This window comes from Tamandua tetradactyla, chromosome 2 (genome assembly GCF_023851605.1).
Source record: "Tamandua tetradactyla isolate mTamTet1 chromosome 2, mTamTet1.pri, whole genome shotgun sequence".
Lineage (NCBI taxonomy): Eukaryota > Metazoa > Chordata > Mammalia > Pilosa > Myrmecophagidae > Tamandua > Tamandua tetradactyla.
The window spans coordinates 169,915,114-169,939,908 of record NC_135328.1 but is presented as its reverse complement, the minus strand read 5'-3'; the positions used below and the strand labels follow the sequence as shown (position 1 = coordinate 169,939,908).

General features: G+C 37.6%; 1 protein-coding gene and 1 non-coding gene across 2 annotated transcripts in view; one reads left to right on the top strand and one right to left on the bottom strand.

Moving 5' to 3' along the window:
• The window catches only part of RAB3B (RAB3B, member RAS oncogene family), a 232,478-nt gene that overhangs the window by 202,924 nt on the left and 4,759 nt on the right, over positions 1–24,795 (bottom strand). The gene's annotated exons all lie outside the window — the stretch shown is intronic.
• LOC143675197 (U6 spliceosomal RNA) lies at positions 18,836–18,942 on the top strand. Its single transcript, XR_013171440.1, has one exon. It is a non-coding gene; the product is annotated as a U6 spliceosomal RNA (small nuclear RNA).

Sequence of the window (24,795 nt, the reverse complement as noted above, 5' to 3'; positions counted from 1 at the left end):
TTTTAATTTCCTTCAAGAATTTTTTCTTTGCATTCACAACTTGACTAACTCTTTGGTGCAAGAGGCCTAGCTTTTGTCCTAGCTTGGCTTTCAACATGTCTTCCTTGCTAAACTTAATCATTTCTAGCTTTTGATTTAAAGTGCAACTCTTCCTTTTACTTGACCACTTAGAGGCCATTGTAGAGTTATTAATTGGTCTAATTTCAATATTATTTTGTCTGAAAGAGTAGGGAGGCCCAAGGACAGGGAGAAATATGGAGGAAGGGCTGGTCAGTGGAGCAGTCAAAATACACTCAAGATTTAACAATTAAGTTTACTGTCTTATATGGGCACAGTGCATCGCGCTTGAAAAAAATTACAATACTAGCATCAAAGATCACAGATCACAGATCACCATTACAGAAATAATAATAATGAAAAAGTTTGAAATATTATGATAACTACCAAAATGTGACACAGAGACAGAAGTGAGCCCGTGCTGTTGGAAAAAAATAGCACAAATAGGCTTGCTTGGCATAGGGTTACTGGAAGCCTTCAATTTGTAAAAAAGCATACATATTTGCAAAGTGCAATAAAGTAAAGCACAATAAAACGAGGTTAGGCCTGTACTTTCCAGTCCATGTAAGCCAGGTCCTACAGCTCCTTTCGCATATAATCTCTCTTTTCCTTTAGCAAACTTTTTCACTTGCCCATTTGGACTATTTGATTCTACTTATGGATCTGGCATCCAAGAGGAGAGGTCAGGGCAGATCTTTGGGAGGACCTGCATTGTCTTATACCTGATTCATTTGAGACCTCTATATTGTCTTCAAATAAAGCAGGAAGAGTGGGAGTGGTGGGGAAATGGAGGGGGGTGTGTTTCTTATAGTCCTACTTGGGGGAATGGACCACGTCTATAGGCCCAGAGGGTTCAGAGGATTCAAGCTTCTCAAATGCATCTACCTAGATATCCCCAATCCAAATTGCAGGATCCTACTGCTTCCTTATCAGGCCCCAACTTTTGTGAGGAGACTTGCCTAGGTTGAAATTTTCAGTCTTTTCTAAAATTCTACCACTTTTACAATTGTGTTTGACGGTTAACTGTCTATGCCTATTGACAAGAGATTAAGGTCTCTTTAAATGCTACCACCTTTAAGTTTTTGATTGGTAGATCTGCGCTTATCATTTTCTTTCATCAGTGAGTCAATGGCACATAGCAACATCAACCAGTGCCATAGTCCTTTGAGTTGCTGTCTCCCATTTATCTCTCAAATGCCTGAGACATCGCTGCAACTAGACTTTCTCCTTCCTTCCACCCATATCCCATTCCAATTCACTACAGGTGAATGTCTTTGCAATTACATTTATAGTGTGCCAGAGACAAACCATACTCCACCTATAACATCACCATGCAGTTGTGTGATCCACACAGTCGTTGTGTGATCCAATTCCAGAACCTGTCTTTGTTCAGGTCCTCCAGGAAGCAGACACTAAGACAGAGATATGTGCAATTTATTGGAGATATCTTGAAAGATTAAAGAAAGAAGTAGTAGTAGTCAGTTACTGAGGGTCAGACCTTTTACAATGCTTCTCTCCCCTCTCAGTCACTGACCCTTCCAAAATAAAATTCAGCCACTGTCTGGACTTTATATAGACTCATCATGAATTTCCCAATTTTAAAAAGCACATATTCATAGCCTGCCCCAATCAAGATGATGGAGTGAGATGTATGTTGCTCCACAGAAGCTTTGAACAAACAGCAAGTACTGGCAGTAACACCTTTTGCAAAGCTCCAGAAAACAGCTAAAAGATTGTAGTAAAAGGACAAGTGCCAAATCAAGAGAAAAGCCATTGAAAGCAATAGGCTCTTGTGGTTCCCTAGCTGCCCCACCCACCACCTCTCACTGGCTTCCTGCTGAGCAAGACTACACTCCAGGAAAGTCCCAGATGGCATCTTCTTCCAATAAAAAAGTCGTTTTGTCTACAGTGATCTTCTAGATAACTTCCTGTAGCTTCTATACCAGCACTTGCTGCGACAATTTGCACTTTTAGTTATGGAAATAGATAGTGGGGTCTGTGGTTCTGGAGGGAGCAGAATAACCCTTATGCACATGTTGGAAGAATGTATGTCTGGCTCAATCTATCTGCCAGTGGCCGAAGTTCTGTCCCAGAATTTGCGCTATATGTAGTGGAGGCTCACCACAAGCTCATTCAAGCTCTACTACAGAATGCTGTGGGAGAGAAATCAAGTCGTGCTTCCTAGGATAATAGATTGCTGGCTGAAGGACAGACAGTGCAGTGCCAGGAACTGTGAGGAAACTTTCCTAGGGAAAAGGGAACATTTGTATCCTCATAAAAGGAGAATTCCCAGGACCATATATGCATTCCAAGAAAAAAGGCATGCACAGAAAGAATCAGGAAGACCCCCACACTTTGGCCAGGAGCTATTCTCCAAACTCATTATACGAATAAGCAATGAAAGACAGCACTTTGCACAAGTCAATCTGCAAGCCTGGGTAAGTGTTTTCTTTTTGTTGTTGTCTTTTTTGTTAGCTCCTGGCGTTCAAGAAAGCTCTGTCAGAATACAAGTTGGATACAAGTTTAAGGAACAGACAACTCAGAGTCTAAATTCCAACAATAACAAACTAAAATATCAAAATGTCCAGGTTTCAACAAAAGATTTAAAACCTACAAAGAAACAGGAAATGATGGGTCAGGCAAAAGAGATGATTAAAACATTAGAAAAATCAATGAGGAGGATCAGACCTGGGACATTCCAGACAAAGACTTGAAAGAAAAAAAAATGGCCCTGCATATGCTCAAAGACTAATGGAAAACATGGACAGAGAAGTAAAGGAAATCAGGAAAATGACAGATGAACTCAAAGAGACATCAAAAGAGGGACGAAGTTATATAAAGGAACCAAACAGAGTTGAAGACCACAGTGACAGAAATCACAAATTCTTTAGGGAGGTTCAATAGAAAATTGGAGTTAGCAGAGGAAAGAATTAGTGAACTTGAAGATAAGACTATTGAAATCATCCAGTCTGAGGAACAGAAAGAAGAAAGAATGAAGAAAAGTGAGCAGAGCCTGAGGAGTGGGACACCATCAAGAATATCAACATACACATTGTAGGGGTCCTAGAAGGAGTAGAAAGAGAGAAGGGGGCAGAGAGAATACTCAAAGAAATAATGGATGAAAATTTCCAAAATTTAACAAAAGACAGGAATATACACATCTAAGATGTTCAACAAATTCCAAACAAGATAAACCCAAATAGGCCCATACTGCACCATGTTATAGTCAAACTATTGAATGCCAAAGATAAAGAGAGAATTCTGAAAGCTGCAAGAGAGGGCAACGTGTCACATACAAGGGAGGCTCACTAAGATTGAGTGCCAATTTCTTATCAGAAAACCATGGAGGCAAGAAGATATATTTAATATGGGAAGACATTTAAAGTGTTAAGAGCAAAAAGTTGCCAACCAAGAATTCTGTATCTGGAAAATCTATCTTTCAAAAACAAAGGGGAAATTAAGACATTCCCAGATAAACAAAAGCTGATGCACTTCATCATCACTTGACTGGTCCTACAAGAACTCCCAAAGGTAGTTCTTCAGGTTGAAAAGAAAGGATACTAGACAATTGAATGAAACCACAGAAGAAATAATGATTTCCATTAAAGATAATGACATGAGTATATACAAATGCCAGTGGTACTGTATTTTTGGTTTGTAACTCCACTTTTTACTGCTTACAGTTTCTAAAAGGCAAATGTACAAAATGTAATGACAAATCAATGGTTTTGGACTCATGATTTATAGACATGCAAACTGTGACAAGAACTATGTGAAGGTAGGGAATGGACAGGTATAGTTTATGTATGCTGCTGTAGTTATGAAGTTGGTAGCAAACCAAAGAAGACTTTTATAGAGTTAGAATGTTATTTAAGCTCTACTATAATCACAAAGAAAATACCAGAGAATATGCTAACTCCTGGTGACACAAAGTAGAGAACAGATTACTAGGAGTGGGGTTAGGAACAATGCAGAATAAATGCAAAAGGAGTGTAGGGTTTCAGTTTGGGATGAAGGGAAAGTTCTAGTAATGGATGGTAGTAAGGGTTCTGCAACCTTGTAAATGTGATTAATTCTACTGAATGATATGCTTGGGAGGGTTTGGGATGGGAAGACCTATGTTTGTGTATATTTCCACACTTAAAGAAAGAAAGAGAACCCAAAGAGATAATGACAATTAAATGCAATACATGATACTGGGTAGGATCCAAGAATGATGGAGAAAAGACTCCAAAGTCCATGAGTGGGACATAAGAAAAAACTGAAATATAGAATGCAAGCTTTATATTAGTATTAAATTTCTTGATTTTGATATCTGTGCTCAAGATGATTACATAAGTGAATACCCTTGTTCATAGGAAATGTACATGTAAGTATTATGTGTTCAAGGAGTATGATGTGTACAACCTGCTTTGAAATGTTCAGAAAATAGACAGACAGACAGACGGATAGAACGATACGGCAAAGGTGGCAAAATAATAAAATCGGTGGATCTATGTATCCAGATGGGTAGGGTGTGTTGGAGTTCTCTGTATGGGGTTTGTATTATTTTTGCAATTGCATTTACGTATGAAGTTATTTCAAAATTAAAAGTTTTTGAAAGTATATATTCATTATTTTTTGTGCTTCTTTTCCAAGGGGGCAGTGTTAGTCTGGGTTCTCGAAGGAGTCAAGATGAGATTAGCCATGCAAGGATTTTACTAGGGGAAATGGTTGAATAAGAGAAAGAACTGGAACCAGCTGAGAGAGCCGTGAAGAACAGAAGGAGAAATGATTGGATGGAAGCTCTTGGACTGCCTTTCAGTCTGCGGAAGGTTTGGTAAAGCCACTGGGGAGTCCTTAAACCAAAGTAAAAACCCATCAGAAGACTCCCATGTATTGCTGAAATAGGTCTACCTTAATATTCCTGCCAAACTTTGCACTGACTAGGGCAGCCCATGGGAGGCATGGCCTCAGTACAAATGCAGTGATGGATTTCAGAGTTCAGCAGCTGGGCCCTGCCTGGGTCAATTACCCCCTCTGTAGTTGGGTCTGCATGACACATTCTTATCACTGCCATAGGGAGATAATCATAAAATATTTTGTAATGCATAAAAACAAAAAAAGCTCGCTGCCTTACTTCAAAAAAAAATTATTATTTGAAGTGAGATCTAACAGCTTTATACCTGTCATTCTATTTAATTACAGCAACCCTGAGAAAGGTACAATTGTTATCCTAGTTTCTGATTCAATGAAGAAAATATGAATCAGAAAGTTTAAGTAACTTATCCAAGATCACACAGTGGGGTGTCATGGTGGAATTTAAACACAAATTAGTTTGTGTGACTCCAAAGCCCACTGTGCAATGTGGCCGATATTGTGATTGGGACTAAGTTAGTGAAGAAGATGAACAGTCCAACCCTCAGGGAATTTATAATCACAATAAACTTCCAATAATCATGTTTCTCCCCCACTCCAAGCATGAGATTTTATATACCCTTTATTGATTGCTGCTTTGTGCTAGACAGTATGGTAAGTGCTTTACAGACATTATCTCAGTCTCAACAGCCTCCTTTTTAGATGAGTACTATTAGTGCCTTTATACCTATGAAGAAACTGAGGTTTAGAGAAATTATAGCTATGAAATATAGGTAATATTTATTGAGCTCTTACAATTATCAGTGATTTACATGTATTCACTAATTTAACCTTCACAGTAAGTTTATGATTTAGGTAGTCTAATATTTCCATTTGACAGATGAGAAAACTAAACACAGTGGGTTTAGTAGCTTTTCTAAGGATGCATATCTTCCTTGGTGGAGTCAAATCTAGGTACTCTGGTTATGCAAAACTGCCTAATGTCATCTCAGATCTGTCTGCTCCCAAATTATTCTCTGCCCAAGCCACACTTTGATCTTCTGCTCAACTGTTCCCCATTCACTTATTAATTTTTCTTGGGGTGGTGGTGGTGGTGGTGGTGGTAACCACCCATTCCAACATGCACTCACTGAATATCTACATATACTAGTGTACTATGTACCGGGGAAACAGAACGTAACCAACTAATGAAGTATTTATGCAGCCATGAAAAGAAAGGAAGATCTCAATATAATGACATAATATGGGCTCTGGGATGTATTGTGAAGTGAAAAAAAGCAAGGTGTAGAAGAAAATATACTGTATGCATTTTTTGTTTGTTTGTTTGTTTTTTGGCTTGGGCAGGCACTGAGAATCGAACCCGGGTCTCCGGCATGGCAGGCGAGAACTCTGCCTGCTGAGCTGCTGTCGCCGGCCCTATAGTATGCTTTTTTAATATTTAAGAAAGAAGGGAACTATAAAACAACTGGTGTGATCTTCCAAAATGCCAATGTGATGAGTGGAAAAGAAAAGTTAAAGTCTAAATATTAAAAGAGACTAAAGAGACTTGATAAACTATAAATGCAACAGGTGAATCAAAGATCTGGGGTTGAGGAACTATAAAGTGTTAAGTCCTAAACTTAAAGGGTGTAAGATGTTATCCCACTTGCACAATTTTATACAACATACACACACATACACATACACACACAGAGGAACACGAGATCTCTGGACCAGGGATAAGACTGTTTTAACTGACATAGCAATCATCAATTTCCAATTGCACCATATCCCCACAGGGTGACATTGACATGACAAAGGCCTGATGTTACGTGCAAATACAATTCAGTTTTATCACAGGAGAGGAACCCTGAAGTTATGAAACCTGGAGCTTTTATAGGATAGTTGGTAGAGCTACCTATCCTTTCCTCCAGAAAAAAAAAAGGGAAAGGTCTTTGCTGTGGTATGTAAACAAATCCTCTCTGGGCAGAAGTGAGGAGGATCTCTACATCACCACCATGGAATGTAAACAAATGGCTCCAGGAAAAGATAAGACATATCTCTTTAGAAGTCTCTATCTTTAGGATTGTTACTCAAAAATCTCTTAACTCATGTTGTCAAGAAATTTTCTCAGAAAACCCTGACTATGCAGAAATGTGAAAATATTCATGAAGAGTTGTTTACCTACCTAAAAGACATTAGTGGGGCAACTGGTAAAATTTGAATGTCGACATACTAGAGAATAATATTGAATGAATGTCAAATTTCCTGAATTTGATAATGGTACTAAGGTAATCTGAGAAAATGTGCTTGTTCTCAGGAAATACATGCTGAAGTATTTAGAAGTGTTATGTTATCTGCAACTTGCAACAGAGTGGTTCAGAAGGTTCAGCAAATAATAGTAATAATACCATCACCAATATCTTGAAAAGAGAAAACAAAGCGGGAAATGTTGGTAATAGATGAATTAGGTGAATAATATGTGGGTGTTCTTTGAAAAATTCTTGCAACTTTTCTATAGGTGTGAAATTTTTCAAAATAAAATGTTTTTTTAAAAGGAAAGAAGAAATAAACTCAAACATTGGAAGTTTATCAGAAACTACTAAAACTTCCTTTCTATCAGAAATGGGGAAATGGGGTGGAGGAGAGGGAATCCAGATTTATCTAAGTATATCTTTTAAAATAGTTTTAACTTTAAAACATCTAAAATTTTAAATATTCAAAATGTTACCTAAAAACAACATTAAATTTGAAAACAAACAAAAGCAAATGGATTTAATGATACATCAAATTAGTACTATAACTACCAGAGAAAAGAATTATTTCAAGTGACTTCTAAACACAGTTCTCTTACTGTACATCTCTAGTGGGTTAGTACCTAAAGAAAAGAAGAACTACAAAAAAATCTTAAATTTCACTCTGTAGGTTTATTGTTTATAACATTGATATTGTGATTTCCAAACTATTTTATGGAAATTTTAGGATAAAGCAAATAAATAAGTACGCTAATGTTGTTAGAAACCAAGATTTTCAGGGTAAAAAAAAACCAGATACAAATATAAAATAAAAAGACTTAAGAAAAAAAAAAACTATGCTGCCTGACTTTAAGGGATACTATGAAGCTACAGTGGTCAAAACAGCATGTTACTGGCATAAAGGTAGATATATTGACCAATGGAATCGAATAGAGTGTTCAGATATAAACCCTCTCATCTGTGGACAGTTGATCTTTGATAAGGCAGTCAAGCCAACTCACCTGGGACAGAACAGTCTCTTCAATAAATGGTGCCTAGAGAACTGGATATCCATACGCAAAAGAATGAAAGACGACCCATATCTCACACCCTATACAAAACTTAACTCAAAATGAATCAAAGACCTAAACATTAGGTCTAAGACCATAAAACAGTTAGAAGAAAATGTAGGGAAATGTCTTATAAATCTTATACTTGGAGGCAGTTTTCTAGATCTTACACCCAAAGCAGGAGCACTGAAGAAAGAAAGAAATAAGTGGGAACTCCTCAAAATTAAACACTTTCGTGCATCAAAGAACTTCATCAAGAAAGTAGAAAGACAGCCTACACAATGGGAGACAATATTTGGAAACAACATATCAGATAAAGGTCTAGTATCCAGAATTTATAAAGAGATTGTTCAACTCAACAACAAAAAGACAGCCAATCCAATTACAAAATGGGGAAAAGACTTGAACAGACACTTCTCAGAAGAGGAAATACAAATGGCCAAACGTCACATGAAGAGATGCTCAACTTTCCTGGAAATTAGAGAAATGCAAATCAAAATCACAATGAGATATCATCTCACACCCAACAGAATGGCCATTGTCACCAAAACAGAAAATGAGAAATGCTGGAGAGGATGTGGAGAAAGAGGCACACTTATTCACTGTTGGTGGGAATGTCAAATGGTACAACTGCTGTGGAAGGCAGTTTGGCAGTTCCTCAAAAAGCTGAATATAGAATTGCCATATGACACAGCAATACCATTGCTAGGTATCTACTCAAAGGACATAAGGGCAAAGACACAAACAGACATTTGCACACCAATGTTTATAGCAGCGTTATTTACAATTGCAAAGAGATGGAAACAGCCAAAATGTCCATCAACAGACAAGTGGCTAAACAAACTGTGGTATATACATATGATGGAATATTATGCAGCTTTAAGACAGAATAAAGTTATGAATATGTAAGAACATGGATGGAACTTGAGGGCATTATGCTGAGTGAGATTAGCCAAAAACAAAAGGACAAATATTGTATTGTCTCACTGATATGAACTGACATTAGTGAATAAACTTGAACTGACATTAGTGAATAAACTTGGAATATTTCGTTGGTAACAGAGACCACCAGGAGATAGAAATAGGGTAAGATATTGGGTAACTGGAGCTGAAGGGATACAGATTGTACAACAGGACTGAATATAAAAACTCAGAAATGGACAGCACAATACTACCTAACTGTAATACAATTATGTTAAAACACTGAATGAAGCTGCATGTGAGAATGATAAAGGGAGGAGGGCTGGGGACATAAATGAAATCAGAAAGAAAGATAGGTGTTAAAGATTGAGATGGTATAATCTAGGAATGCCTAGAGTGTAAAATAATAGTGACTAAATGCACAAATTTTAAAAATGTTTTTGCATGAGGAAGAACAAAGAAATGTCATTATTTCAGCGTGCTGAAAATAGATGGTAATTAATATTTTAAAATCTCACCTTATGTGTGAGACTAAAGCAAAAAATGTTTGTTACAAAATTTATATTTTGATTAGTGCATTTCCTAATATAACTTATGTAGATAGTTTGATTGAACACCCTAAGTACTTGGAATCTCAGGTAGGACATGAGATTTTGTTGGTTTGTCCAGAGTGATGCCCCAATGAATCCCAGATGATTCTATCAGTGAGTGGAAAAGTATTTGCAATGCCCCTTCGGGGAATGGTGAGAATGGGGAGAAATTCAACTTCCCCAGGTTGAATTTTTGATATTCTCACAAGCAGTGTGGACAACCAAAGCTATAGGCTGAGCCCCCAGTCTTGGGGTTTGTTCATAGGAAACTTAACCCCACAAAGGATAGGTCAAGTCTACTTAAAATTTAGGCCTAAGAGTCACCCTCAAGAGAGCCTCTTTTGTTGCTCAGATGTGGCCTTTCTCTCCAGCCAACACAACAAGCAATCTCACCACCCTCCCCCTGTCTACATGGGACATGACTCCCAGGGGTGTGGACCTTCCTGGCAACGTGGGGCAGAAAACCTAGAATGAGCTGAGACCCAGCATTGAGGGATTGAGAAAACCTTCTCTACCAAAAGGGGAAAGAGTGAAATGAGACAACGTGTCAATGGCTGAGAGATTCCAAACAGAGTTGAGAGGTTATCCTGGAGGTTATTCTTACGCATTGAGTAGATATCACCTTGTTATCCAAGATGTAATGGAGAGGCTGGAGGGAACTGCCTGAAAATGTAGAGCTGTGTTCCAGTAGCCATGTTTCTTGATGATGATTGTATAATGATATAGCTTTCACAATGTGACTGTGTGATTGTGAAAACCTTGTGTCTGATGCTCCTTTTATCTACCTTGTCAACAGACGTGTAGAACATATGGAATAAAAATAAATAATAGGGGGAACAAATGTTAAAATAAATTCAGTTTGAAATGCTAGTGATCAATGAAAGGGAGGGGTAAGGGGTATGGTATGTAAAATTCTTTTTTTTCTTTATCTGTTTTTGTTTTATTTTTCTGTTGTCTTTTTATTTCTTTTTCTGAATTGATGCAAATGTTCTAAGAAATGATCATGACGATGAATATGCAACTATGTGATGATATTGTGAATTACTGATTATATATGTAGAGCGGAATGAGCATATATTAAGGATGTTTGTGTTTCTTGTAATTTTTTTAATTAATAAAAATTATATATATATAAAAAAAGATGTAATGAAGAGGCTGGAGGGAACTGCCTGAAAATGTAGAGCTGTGTTCCAGTAGCCATGTTTCTAGAGGATGATTGAATAATGATATACCTGTCACAATGTGGCTGTGTGATTGTGAAAACCTTGTGTCTGATGCTCCTTTTATCTACCTTGTCAACAGATGAGTAGAACATATGGAATAAAAATAAATAATAGGGGGAACAAATGTTAAAGTAAATTTAGTTTGAAATGCTAGTGATCAATGAAAGCGAGGGGTAAGGGGTATGGAATGTATAATCTTTTTTTTCTGCTTTTGTTTTATTTCTTTTTCTGTTGTCTTTTTATTTCTTTTTCTTACTTGATGCAAATGTTCTAAGAAATGATGAATATGCAACTATGTGATGATATTGTGAATTACTGATTATATATGTTAATGTTTTAGTTCGGTTGTTAATTTTTTTTACTTAATAAATAAATTTAAAAAAAGAAAAAGAAAACTTGTATTTTCAATTGTAAATATAAATATTATTTCATGATATTTTAAATATAAATGTCCTAATTCTGTCCATTGAATAAACCCAGAAGCAGTGACAACCCATAGTAAATAGCATTTAGTACCCGTATCTTGGCTTCTAAATATCATCCCCCACCGAAAGGAAATAGGGCTCCTCAAAGACATGGCTGATACCAAGTTTGGGGTAGAGAAAATACAGGATGATCCTGGGATATTTTTTTGTCCCAGAAAGTAAATAAGCAATCAAAGAATAACGGAGACATGTCAAAATAACACAGGAACCAATTTGAAGGGAAAAGATTATGTCTAACTAAATGCAATTGTCATATTCTCCCACTGGATGACCAGATTCCATTATTAAAGCCCAAGATGCTGCTTTTAGAAGTATAGCTTCTAGTTTTGCAATTCCAGGTTCTATTCTTAAGCCACCAATTCTAATATTCTAATTACCCTAGGCTCTATTATCAAGGCCCTAGTTTCCAAGATTGGAACTTCGGGTTCTATTCTTGGAATCACATATTCTAATTTAGAAACACCAATCACATTGTATTCTGAACCTATGATTCTATTGGAACTTACATTCTAGTACTCTAATTTAAGATTCCATTATTGTAATCGCATTTTCCAATCTTGGAACTCAAGGATCTTCTTTAATATATCTAGATTCTACTATAAAACCCCAAGTCTTTGTCTTCTCAAAAGATCCTACTATTAAAACTCAAGATTCTATTCTCAGAAACTAAAAGTCTACTCTGGGAACTTAGACCTTACTCTCAAAAACCCAGATATTATTTTTAGACTTAGACCTGAAGTTTGAGTTCAGGCTAGACTTCTAGTAGTAGAATCTTGTTTTAAAATATTCTTATTGAGATATCTTCATGCACCATACAGTCCATCCAAGGTATACAATCAATGGCTCACAATATCATCATATCATTGTATATTCATCACATGATCATTTTTAGAACATTTGTATCATTCCAGAAAAAGGACAAAAAAAAAAAAAGTACTTCTCATATCTCTTACCTCTCCCTCTTACTGACCACTAGTATTGTAATCTACCCACTTCTTTTTCACCCCTTATCTGCTCCCCCCATTATCTATTTATTTTTTTGTCCTCATTCTTTCACTCATCTGTCCATACCCTGGATAAAGGAAGCAGTCACAAGGTTTTCACATTCACACAGTCACACTGTAAAAGCTATAAAGTTATACAATCATCTCCAAGAATCAAGGCTACTGGAACAGAGTTCAACCGTTTCAAGTATTTCCCACCAGTCACTCCAATACACCATCAACTAAAAAAGGATACCTATATATTGCACGAAAATAACCTCCAGGCTAACCTCTTGACTCTGAAATCTCTTAGCCACTGAGACTTAATTTTGTCTCATTTCTCTCTTCCCTTTTTGGTCCAGAAGGCTTTCTCAATCCCATGATGCCGGTGCCTGACTCATTCCCAGGAGTCAAATCCCATGTTGCCAGGGAGAGTTACACCCAGGGAGTCATGTCCAATGCGGGGGGACAGCAGTGAGTTTACCTGACAAGTTGCTTAAAGAGAGAGGCCACATCTGAGCAACAAAGGAGGTTCTCTGGAGGTGACTCTTAGGCATAATTATAAGTAGGCTTAGCTTCTCCTTTGCAGAAGAAAGTTTCATAGGAGTGAGCCCCCAAGATCGAGGGCTCAGCCTATTGAATTATTGTCCCCAATGCTTGTGAGAATATCAGAAACTCTCCAGGTGGGGAAGTTTAATATTTCTTCCTTTCTACCCAGTGCCATCAGGGGGCTTTGAAAATATTCTTTTATTCTCTGCTCAAATTACTTTGGGATGTATTAGGGCAACACACTAGTAGAAGAATCTTGGACTCCAATTATTGGGGTCAACCTAAGGCTCTTTATCTGGAACTCTACTTGCAGAATTACATAATTTATGTTTGGCACTCCAAATTCTATAGTGTAAGCCCATCATTCTATCATTGGGCATACAGATTCTATTATCAAAACCCAAGATAATGCTATTGGAAGTATAGTTTCTATTATGGCAACTCCAGGTTCTATTTGTTAAACCCCAAGTTTTACTAACTCAAGGTTCTTCTAGACTTTAGACTCTAGAGTCACTTATAATAATGGTTGAAAGTATGAGCTCTGGAATCAGAATGCCTAAGATCAGATATCAGCTGACCCGCACTTCCTAGTGACTTTTGAGAGTTATTTAACCTCTATACCTCAGTTTCCCATCTGTAAATACAGATGATAATAATAGGATTCACTCCACAATTGTTTTTTTGTGTGTGTGTGTGTGTGAGCAATAAATACAATAAGAATAATGTTTGTAGTTCTGAGAGCCTACAAAAGTTGTGTGCACTAAGCTTAATTTTCAGAAACCTAAAACCTTCAGATGGTTCCTGGGCCAGATAAGTGCTGAAACACAGAGGTGCCAGTCTCTCCAAGAACATCAACCAGTTTCACCTCCTTCTTCCATATTGTCAACACCCCTTTTCAACATGAAAAAAGTTAGAATGGGCATAACCCAAATATCCCTAAAGACTGGGAGAAGGACTAAAGGAGAAGGAGGAGTTATAATATAGAAGTTAGAATTTAACAAATGAGTATGACTGCTGAATTATAATATTATCATTATCACATTCAAGACATTTCCAGACTTAAGTGCTCAATTTACTGAAAAGACTTTCCTGTTTATGTTAAATGTCAGGAAATTGACAAGAAATTTATTTATACAAGAATGTAAGCATACATGCAAGAAAAAAATGGTAAGAGCATTATTATTTACTTATTATAACTTATATAATAAGTAAATCAACTTCACTTTTTATCCATTTGGTAGAGCATTACCAATGAACTCCTTGCATTTTTTATCTGTACTTGATTTAATTGCATTTACTCTAGAATTTAGTTTTAAAGATTGTTATTTCTTTATGATGGATTAGTCATAAGTGCAAGAAAGTCTCAATTGATACTATTTTGTACAAATAACTTAAACCTTAATTTTTCAAATTATTCACTCTAATGGAAGCAATAGAGTTGATATTTAAGTCATAAGGAAAAAGCAATTGATTAATTTTTATGTACATCCAGATAAAATATTTCAATAAGTGAAAGGACAAAGAACTCCAGGTTCCAAATGCAGAGCCTGAGTTTCTAATACTGAACTTCAAGAACTATTGAAACCTTGGCACTCTACCATTAGAACCCAACTGCAACTTGGAACCCAAGATTCTACCTCTGTAAATATAGGGTCTACTCTCTGAACCTGAATCGTACAGTTAGATTCTACAGTTGCAACTGAAAATTCTACTTTAGGAATTTCAATTATGGCTACCCCATATTCTGTATATTTGGAATGCCAAGTTTTAATCTGTGATGTCCAGATCCTATTTTTGACCTCTAGGTTCTATCAAAGTCTGAACTTCTAATTCTGAACTCCAGGTAACACACTTGGAATTGCAGATTTTGCCCTTATAACACCAGATTTGACTTCAGACTTTTAATTTCCATCTAGAGGATTCTGAGAAAGATTTATTGAGAATTTCTAATAAATGACCACTTGACTATACACTGTTCTGAACTGTGCTCTCAAGTTCCTGGAACAATAAAATCCTTTGATGAATGGAGTTCCCGGGCAATGGCTACAGTAACAGGGAGCTGGGACTGGCTCATGGTAAAATTGTTAAATTAATGAAACTTCCTACAGTTCCCAATTTCTTCCCCCAGCCTACTATCTCGTCTGGGTGACTCTACTTCAGGTTCTCAGCACCATTATGTACTCTCACTATAACATCCAAACCACTCAAGTCAGAAGGCTCTCAAGATTATATCTAAAACTTTTTACACTAAAGTGCAAATGAATGAAAATATTTACTATATTCCCCTTTTCTCCCTCCATTTAAATATTTAAAATTTAAAGCCTCAACCAAAGAGTCAAAGCTCCTACAGTAACATTTCAGGCATTTTCAAGGAATGAAGGAGGTAATTTGGAAGGAAAATCACAGGGTCTTTATTGGACCTTTGAAATTCCCTTACCTAATTGATTGGTATTGTGTTCCTTCAGGATTCTGAAATTTTGAAGTCCCTCATTTTCCTCCTTATTTGTGAAATGAAGATAAGAATGTGTGGAAATAATATATGTAAAAGAGTTTTGTGAACATTTTGAAAATATCAGTAATTGTTATCACTCTCCCTTTTCAGAAGGGCACTTATTGGGCTGTTTTGACCATGACTACTTTGCCACCTGCTGGGCATAGCTTGAATTACACTATATTTTTCATACCAGGCACACCCAATAAACGACCTTGTGTTCTCTCCTGTACTTGAACATCCTTCGGAAATAAAACTCCTAAGATTGTTTCGAAATATTTTTATTTAAGAAGACAAACAATACACTTAGAACGACCAAAAAACAGATATCTTAGTTAGCTTATCCACAGGCATATTTAAATAAAATATCCAAATAATCATTGTAAAACCTATGCTTACACAGCAAGTTTCATAAAGCAATTTAAAATTAACACAAGTAAGGAAAAAATCTACAGATACAGAAATCAGAGTTTCTTAAATTCTAAATATTAAACACTATCTTTAATGCTTTTAATTAACTATCAAAACTGTGTACGTTCTCAAAATATCAAGTAGAAAATTATTGCAACTATCAACTTTGCTATAGTAATGACCTATTTTCAATTTTTTAATTTCAGGAATCTATCTTATCTAATATTTTACAGTCAGTTGCCTACAGTTGTTTTTTTAAAAAACGCTTTTATTGTAAAATATAACATATATACAAAACAAAGAAAGAAAAAAGCAATCATTTTCAAAGCACACTCAACAAGCAGCTACAGAACAGGTCCCAGAGTTTGTTATGAGCTACCATGCCATCATCTCAGATTTTTCCTTCTAGCTACTCCAAAACCCTGGAGGCTAGAAAGAATACTAATATAGCTATTCACTCATTTGCTAAATCCCATTTTCTCTGTTACACCTCCTCCTTCTCCTTTCATCCCTCTCCCACTCAATAGGGATCTTTGGGGAATGCCCATTTTGACTCTTTCCTGCGGAGAAGGGGTGTCCACACTGAAGGACAGGGAGGCGATCACTTGATAATCCTGGAGAAGCTGGTCCCTCTGCATTTCAGGATTTATCTGACCTAGGAGCCCTCAAGAAATTATATGTTCCAGGAAGGCAAACCTAGTGCATGAAACCTTTAGTCTCAATTTAGGCCCCTGGTGCTCTTAAAAGACGACAGAGTGATTTTGATTGGGGTTTAGCAAACCAAGACCGTTAGCTCTTTCTAATTACCTGTTAACTATTGGCCATGGCATTCATTTTTACTTTTCCCCCTATATCCCTCTACCGTGGACTCCTTCTCTACTATCGAACCATTGAAATAGTTCATGTAAGAACTCATTTATAATCATAAATTTAATCATTGAGATACATGGCACTATAGATCTTCTTTCAGTCATATTCACCTTCAACATGGCAATGTTACTTATAAACTTGCTAATTAGCTATCATCACTTCTGTCTCTTTGCATTTAGATTCAATCTCTTTGGGTAGCCTTTCCTCTGTTTCTAGCTTCTGTGTATCTCTAGGTCTGTTATATTCTAAAGTGTAACCTCTCACATTATCTTTACCAGAGTCATAATAACGAAATCATACTGTATCTGTCCTTTTGTGTCTGGCTTATTTCACTCAGCAGTTTGTCCTCAAGGTTCACCCACGTTGTCATATGCTTCAGAACCTCATTTCTTCTTACTGCTGCATAATATCCCATTGCATGTAATTTTTTTTGCATGGGCAGGCTCCGGGAACATTGTATGTAAATACCACATTTTATTTATCCATTCATCTGTTGATGGACACTTGGATTGTTTCCGTCTCTTGGCAATTGTGAATAGTGCCTTTATGGACATTGGTGTGAAAATGTCTGTTTGTGTCACTGCCCTCAACTCTTCTGGGTATATATGTACCGAGTATTGGTATTGCCGGGTCATAGAGCAACTCTTAGTTTTCTGAGGAATTGCCAAACTGACTTCCATAGCAGCTACACCATTATACATTTCCATCAGCAGTGAATAAGTGTTCCAGTTTTGCCATATCTTCTCCAACATTTGTAGTTTCTTGTTTGTTTAATAGTAGCCATTCTTACAGGTGTGATGTGATAGCTCATGGTCGTCTTAATTTGCATCTCCCTTATAGACAATGAAGATGAGCAGCTCTTCATGTGCTTTTTAGCCATTTGTGTTTGCTCTTCAGAAAAGTATCTACTCATACCTTCTACCCATTTTATAATTGGGCAGTTTCTTCTTTTGTTGTTGAGTTTATAAATTCTTTATGTACACAGGATATCAAGCCTTTATCTTATATGTGGTTTCCAAATATTTCCTCCCATTGAGTTTGCTGCCTCTTCACCTTTTAACAAAGTCCTTTGAGGCATAGAGGTTTCTTGATCTTAAGGATCTTATGTGTTTTCCCTTGTACATAGTAGATTGTTTTTCTCATGCTTCTTTTAGGACTTTCTGCTTCTCTTCAACACCTGACAGTTTGATTAGTATGTGTCTTGGAGTGGGCCTCTTTGGATTTATTCTATTTGGAGTTCGTTGTCCTCTTTGATTTGCATATTTACGTCTTTTTTTAAGGGTTAGGAAACTTTTCCCAATTATATCTTTAACTAATTTTCCCAGACTTTTACTCTTCTCTTCTCCTTATGGGCACCAGTGATTCTTGTATTTGAGCTCTCTTGTTGTCCATCATTTCCCTAAGATCCAGTTGCATTTTTTCCATCTTTCTTGCCATTTGTTTTTTTGTGCACTCTGGTTCAATGGTTCTGTCTTCTAGCTCACTTATTCTTCCTTCTGCTTCTTTGAATGTGCTATCATGTGTCTCTAGTATATTCTAATTTGGTCTACTGTATTTTTTTAATTCTGTGATATCTGCCATTTTACTATTTAACCTTCCAAATTCTTCTTTTTACTCTTCTAGTGTCTTCCTGATATACTTTATTTCTTTATAAATATCCTTGAGTGGTTGTTCCATATTCTGTGTCCCCTCTGGAATTTTGATTTGGTCATTTGGCTCGGCCATTTCTGCTTGGATCTTCATGTGCTTTGTGATTTTCTGTTGTGTTCGGGGCATGTGATTATATTGATATGGTTATTTTGCAAGTTGGTTTCCTTCACTCTTCTAAAATTTTGTATTTACTTGGGTTTTGATGGAGGTTTCCTTTTGTACTTGGTTTGTCAGTCATTCTCCACCAAATTAAGGTCTGTATTGTATTGTAGGGAATACAATTCAACTTGAGGGTCTATTAAAAGTGAGGCCAGGATGCATGGGCATTTCAATGGCAGAATGGCCACCTACCATGTGGGAGACCCAGGCCCAACTCCCAGCCCGTGCACCTCTCCCAAGGAAAAAAGATAATAATAATAATAAAATAAAATAAGAATATAATAAAAATATTTAAAAACAACAAGAATGCTCGCTTTGGCAGCACATATACTAAAATTGGAACGATACAGAGAAGATTAGCATGGCCACTGTGCAAGGATGACATGCAAATTCATGAAGCATTCCATATTTAAAAAAACAAACAACAAGAACAGGAACAAAAACAAAACATACCTCAACAGTAGTAGGCCCCAGGATCAAAAGGAAACACCCCGAGATATACTGAGAGTGAAGTAAGACTGTTGCCCACCAATGGGAGAGAAAATGTAAGAAAAGATAAAATTAAAAATAAAAAAATAGAGTAATAAAATAGTATATGCAATAAAAATAGAAAATCAATAAAAATGTAAAATACCTATAAAAATAAAATAGAAAATAATTAAAAACAACTATACTACGGAAATAATATATTTTTAAAAGGGGGGAGGAATATTAAGAAAAAAATAAAAATAAAATAAAATAGAAACCTAGGCAGATAGGGAGTTAGCCTGCCTGCACTTAGCCCTTCTTCTCAGCAGGTGGCGCTCCAGAGGCTCCTCCTCCTCCCTCAACCCCGTTCCCTGACCGCAGCTGCTGGAGGGCAGCATACCCAGTGGGGGGCTGCTCCCATTAGGAGGTGGCCAGACTGCTGGTTCCCACTGACGGAAGTGGGGAGCCGACCAGCGCCCAGGAGATTAAACCACCTGCAGTGCTGGCGGGTCTGCCAGACACTGCACCTGTGGGCCAGCTAGTCCTGCTCCCAGCTGGGCGATCGCTCCTCGCGCCCTGAGGCCCGGTCCCTCTTGGTGGACAATCGGTCAGCCCCCGGGTTCCCTGTGGATGCTGTCAGCATATGACCCACGCAGGGAGGTCTCTCCAGCTGGCAGCTGGGGAAGGCGGGTGCAGAGGAAGTTCAGTTCCCTCCGACACTTCCCCTCTGGCCTCAGCAGCCTCAGTGGGAATCTCAGCCACCTGACCCATCCGCTCTCCCTGTCGGATCCCCCCGCCCCCTCGCTCCTCCCCAAAACTGCCTAAAGACACAGTTGATTACTTACTTTCCCAGTCCGGGTGATTCTCTCCCGGTCTCCTATCTTGCTTCACGAGCAAAAGTGAACTCACTTCACTCGGTTCTGCCATCTTCCCAGAAGTTCTCCCTGATTTTTCTTTTTTTTTTTCACTGATACTATAATATATGCTTTAAAATTAATGAATATGAAAATTATTTATTTAACATTTACCAAATAGAAAGTGCCAGGAGACAAAGCTGGAAAAGTCTTAATGCCTTAATATCTGGCCTTGAGGGAAGAGGAATACACTAGAGGTTGGGGAAGACTTCACAGAGTAGGTGATTTCTTACCTGGGTCTTGTGAAAGTAAATTTGGGGAGGAAAATGTAAGCACTTCTGCTGGAGGGAACAAAGTGAGCAAAGGCACAGAGATGTAAAAGTGCCTTTGGTAAGGGTAAATTGCTTTGTATAATCACAACACTGGATCCGAGGAAAGAGAAAGGTGATGGCAGTGATTAACACCCAATTTTCACAGCTTTTACAGTGTACCACGTTCTGTTAAGCATATTCACTCAAGAGAGACTCTATAGCCCAGTGGTTGATAGCATGGACTGTGAAGTCAGCTAGACCTGGTTAAAGACCTGGGTTAAAAGTCTGTGTTATATTTGATAATTATTTAACCTCTTTAAGCTTCAGTTTTCTCTTTAAATAAAGTATTTACTTCACTGAACTTATCAGGATTAAATTAGATTAGGTAATGCTCATCAAGTTCTTAGACACTAGCTAGCAGTTAACTGCAATAATTAGGAGCTATCAGAAGCTACTATTATGTAATTTGTTAGATAGATATACTATCACAGTATTAAAGAGGAGGAAATGGGTTAAGCACATAGGGTAGGATGCCAAAGCCTGTCCTTTTTTAAGTACACCAGAGACTCCAAGCTGCAAAACCAGGTTACGACTAGCACGTTAGAGCCCTCAATGACACTATAAAATTTGAGCTCTATACCACATAGGCTAAGGGGAGCCATTGAAGATATTTAAGCAGTAGAAAGGCTTTTTGTTTGTATTACTATTTTAAAAAAATATTTTTATTGATAAAATTTAACATAAATATTCTTAACGTACAAATATTTCATACATTATATACAGTCAGTGGCTTACAATATCATCACATAGTTGTGTATTCATCACCATGATCATTTTTTGGAACAGTTGCTTCACTCCAGAAAAAGAAATAAAAAGAAAAAACTCATACATACCATGCCCCTGATCTCTTCCTCTCATTGACTACTAGTATTTTCACCTACCCAATTTATTTTAACCTTTGTCTCCCCTATTATTTGTTTATTTTTTATCCATATTTTTTACTCATCTGTCCCTACCCTAGATAAAAGGAGCATCAAACATAAAGTTTTCACAATCACACAGTCACACTTTAAAAGCTGTATCATTATGCAATCATCTTCAAGAATCTAGGCTACTGGAACATAGCTCTACAGTTTCAGATACTTCCCTCTAGCCATTCCAATACACCATAAACTAAAAAGGGATATCTACATAATATGTAAGAATAACCTCCAGGATAACCTCTCAACTCTCTGAAATATCTTAGCCACTGACACTTTATTTTTTCTCATTTCTCTCTTCCCTCTTTTGGACAAGAAAGTTTTCTCAATCCCTTGATGCTGGGTCCCAGCTCATCCTCGGGATTTCTGTCCCGTATTGCCATGGAGATTTACACCTCTGGGAGTCATGTCCCAAGTCATAGGGCAGTGAGTTCACTTGTCACAACAGCTGAGAGAGAGAGGCCACATCTGAGCAAGAGAAGAGATTCTCCGGAGGTGACTCTTAGGCATAATTTCAAGTAGGCTCAGCCTATCCTTTGCAAGAATAAGTTTCATAGGAGCGAACCCCAAGATGAGGGCTCAGCTATTGATTTAGTTGTCCCCACTGCTTGCGAAAATATCAGGAATTCTCCAAATGGGAAAGTTGAATATTTCTCCCTTTCTCACCATTCCCCCAAGGGGACTTAGCAACTACTTCTTTATTCACCCCCCCCCCCCAAGATTACCCTGGCATATATTAGGGCATCATATTAACCTGAACAAACCAACAAAATCTCATGCCCTATTCAAGATTCCATGTACTTAACGGTGTTCAACTAAATTGACCATACAAGTTAAATTAGGAAATGTACTACCCAAAATATAAATTTTACAACATCTCTCCCTTTAGTAAGCAGTAGAAAGTTTTAAATCAAATTTCTGCTTTAGAGAAAATCTGGAACATTCTGAGTGGATTCACTGAATTGCAATCAATGATTGTAATTACACTACTAAAAAATGTATTGTACACTTAATATGTATTAGGCACATGAAAGGAAGAAAAGGCTTTATGTTGCATTTTGGTTTTTAGAAAATAAACCATTAGACATCATAACCTCATTAAAAAAAATTCTGTTGGTAGGAAGAGATTAAGGATTGCTCTCATTATATTTTCAAAGTGATTTTTTTTCTTATAAGAAAAGAGTTTATATACTTTTTTTCACAGGTACTTTACAGATATCTCTAATATGTACACCATAAAGTAGGCATTACAGATGGAGGACTGAGGATCTGAGAGTAGAAGAGTAACCTGCCCATAAAATTGGTAATATGCCAAGATCAAGATAAAATCCAATACTGTTTACTCCAAAGCTTGGGATTTTTCATTAACACCTTACCTCCTCCCAGAGGGTAGAGGAGATATTTTAGGCAGGAAGGTGCCTCCCTCAAATTATACAAGGAGGGTCTGACTGTGAGGACAAAGGGTGGGGCCAGGAGCTCCTTCCCTGAATGCAGAGAAGGAAATGAGTCTGAATAACATTTTGAGTCCTGCAAGCTTCCAGATATCAGCTGAGATTGAGAGGGAGAACAGGTCTAGAAGGATACGCAAGGAGAGAGAGGAAAGGCCCAGAGGTTGATGACATCCCTTCCTGGTAAGCCTTGCCTCAGCAGGCAGCTACTGAACTGTGGTGAGCCTACTCTACGACAGGGATCAGGATTCTTAAAGGACTCCAAAAGGTCAGAACTAGAAGGCCCTTCAGGGTTATGTCCAGTCTCCTCATTGTACAGATAAGGACACAGGACCAGAGAGGAGCAGTGGTTTGCCCAACGGTCACAAAGAAGAGAGAGGCAGGATTTAGGACCCTCTTTTCATGAGAGCTTGATTCTCTGTTATTTATGCCAAAGGAAAAATTACTGATAGAAGATCTTTTCCTAAAAGCATGCCTTTGAGAGAAAATAGAGCACTCGGCATAGGAAGGGAATAGATAAACAGAAATAAGGAGTCGAGAATCCTGAGGACAACTATGTCCCATTCCCTAGCTTACTCAGAAGCAGGCTATATTTGAGGATTTAAGAGGCTTTGAACAACCAGCAAAAATGGACAGAAACATCTTTCTCAAAGTTCCTGTAAACAGTAAAAGGACTACTGTATAGGGTGAATGCCACTTGAAAGTGATAGGCTCTTCTGGTGCCCTGGCTGGCTCCTCCTCCACCTCTCATTGATTCTAGCTGAGCAAACCCATAATCCCAGTGCATCCCTGGTCCTGTTTCTGGAGGAAGCAGAGTAATCCTTCTGTACATACTAGGAGCATATATGTCTGGCCCAATCTGTCTGCCAGTGGCCTGAGGGATTGCCGTCCCAGCACTTGCCCCACATATAGAGAAGGCTCATCAAACTCTCCTACAGAATGCTGTGGGAGAGCAGTCAAGTTGTGCTGCCTGGGATAAGAAATTGCTGGCTGAAGAACAGACACTGCAGTGCCAGGGACTGTGAGGAAACTGTTTCCTAGGAAGAGGGAACATTTGTATTCATATACAAGGAGGATTCCCAGGACTATATATATATATATATACATATATATCAAGAAAAGAAAAGAGTCATGCATAGAAAGGATCAGGGTGGCCCCCACACTTTGGCCCAGAGCTATTCTCCAAGCTCATTATCTGAATAAGCAAGGAAGGAGAGCACTCTGCACAAGTCAATATGCAAGACTGGGAAAGGTGCTTTCTTTTTACTGTCATCTTCTTTTTTTGTTATCTCCTGGTGTTCAAGAAAATCTCTGTCTGAACACTAGCTTGATACAAGCTTAAGGAATAGACACCTCAGAGTCTAAATCCAGCAATAACAAACTAAAATATCAAAATGTCCAGGTTTCAACAAAAGATTAAAAAGCCTACAAAAAAATAGGAAATGATGGATCAGGCAAAAGAGAAGATTAAAGCATTAGAAACATCAGTGAGGAGGATCAGACCTGGGACATTCCAGAAAAAGACTTGAAAATAATGGCTCTACATATGCTCAAAGATCTAAAGGAAAACTTGGACAGAGAACTAAGGGAAATCAGGAAAATGATAGATAAAAACAAAGAGACTATCAAGAGAGAATGGAAGTTATGTAAAGAGCTGAAGACCACAGTGACAGAAATCACAAATTCACTAGAGAGGTTCAACAGAAGACTGCAGTTGGTAAAAGAAAGAATTAGTGAACTTGAAGATAAGACAATTGAAGTCATCCAGTCCAAGGAACAAAAAGAAGAATGAAGAAAAATGAACAGAGCCCGAGGAGCCTGTGGGACACCATCAGGGAATTCTGAAAGTTGCCAGAGTGTGCAACATGTCACATACAAGAGAGGCTCAGTAAGATTGAGTGCCAATTTCTCATCAGAAACCATGGAGGCAAGAAGACATATTTAACATGGGAAGACATATTTAAAGTGCTAAAAGCAAAAAATTGCCAATTAAGAATTCTGTTTCTGGCAGAACTGTCTTTCAGAAATGAGGGGGGCAAAAAAATAAATAAATAAAAATGATGGGAGAATTAAAATATTCCCAGATAAACAAAAACTCATGGACTTTGTAGGACTCTGGTCCTACAAGAATTGCTACAGGGAGTTTTGCCGGTTGAAAGGAGACTAGACAATTGAAGCTCAGAAGAAATAAAGATCTCCATTAAA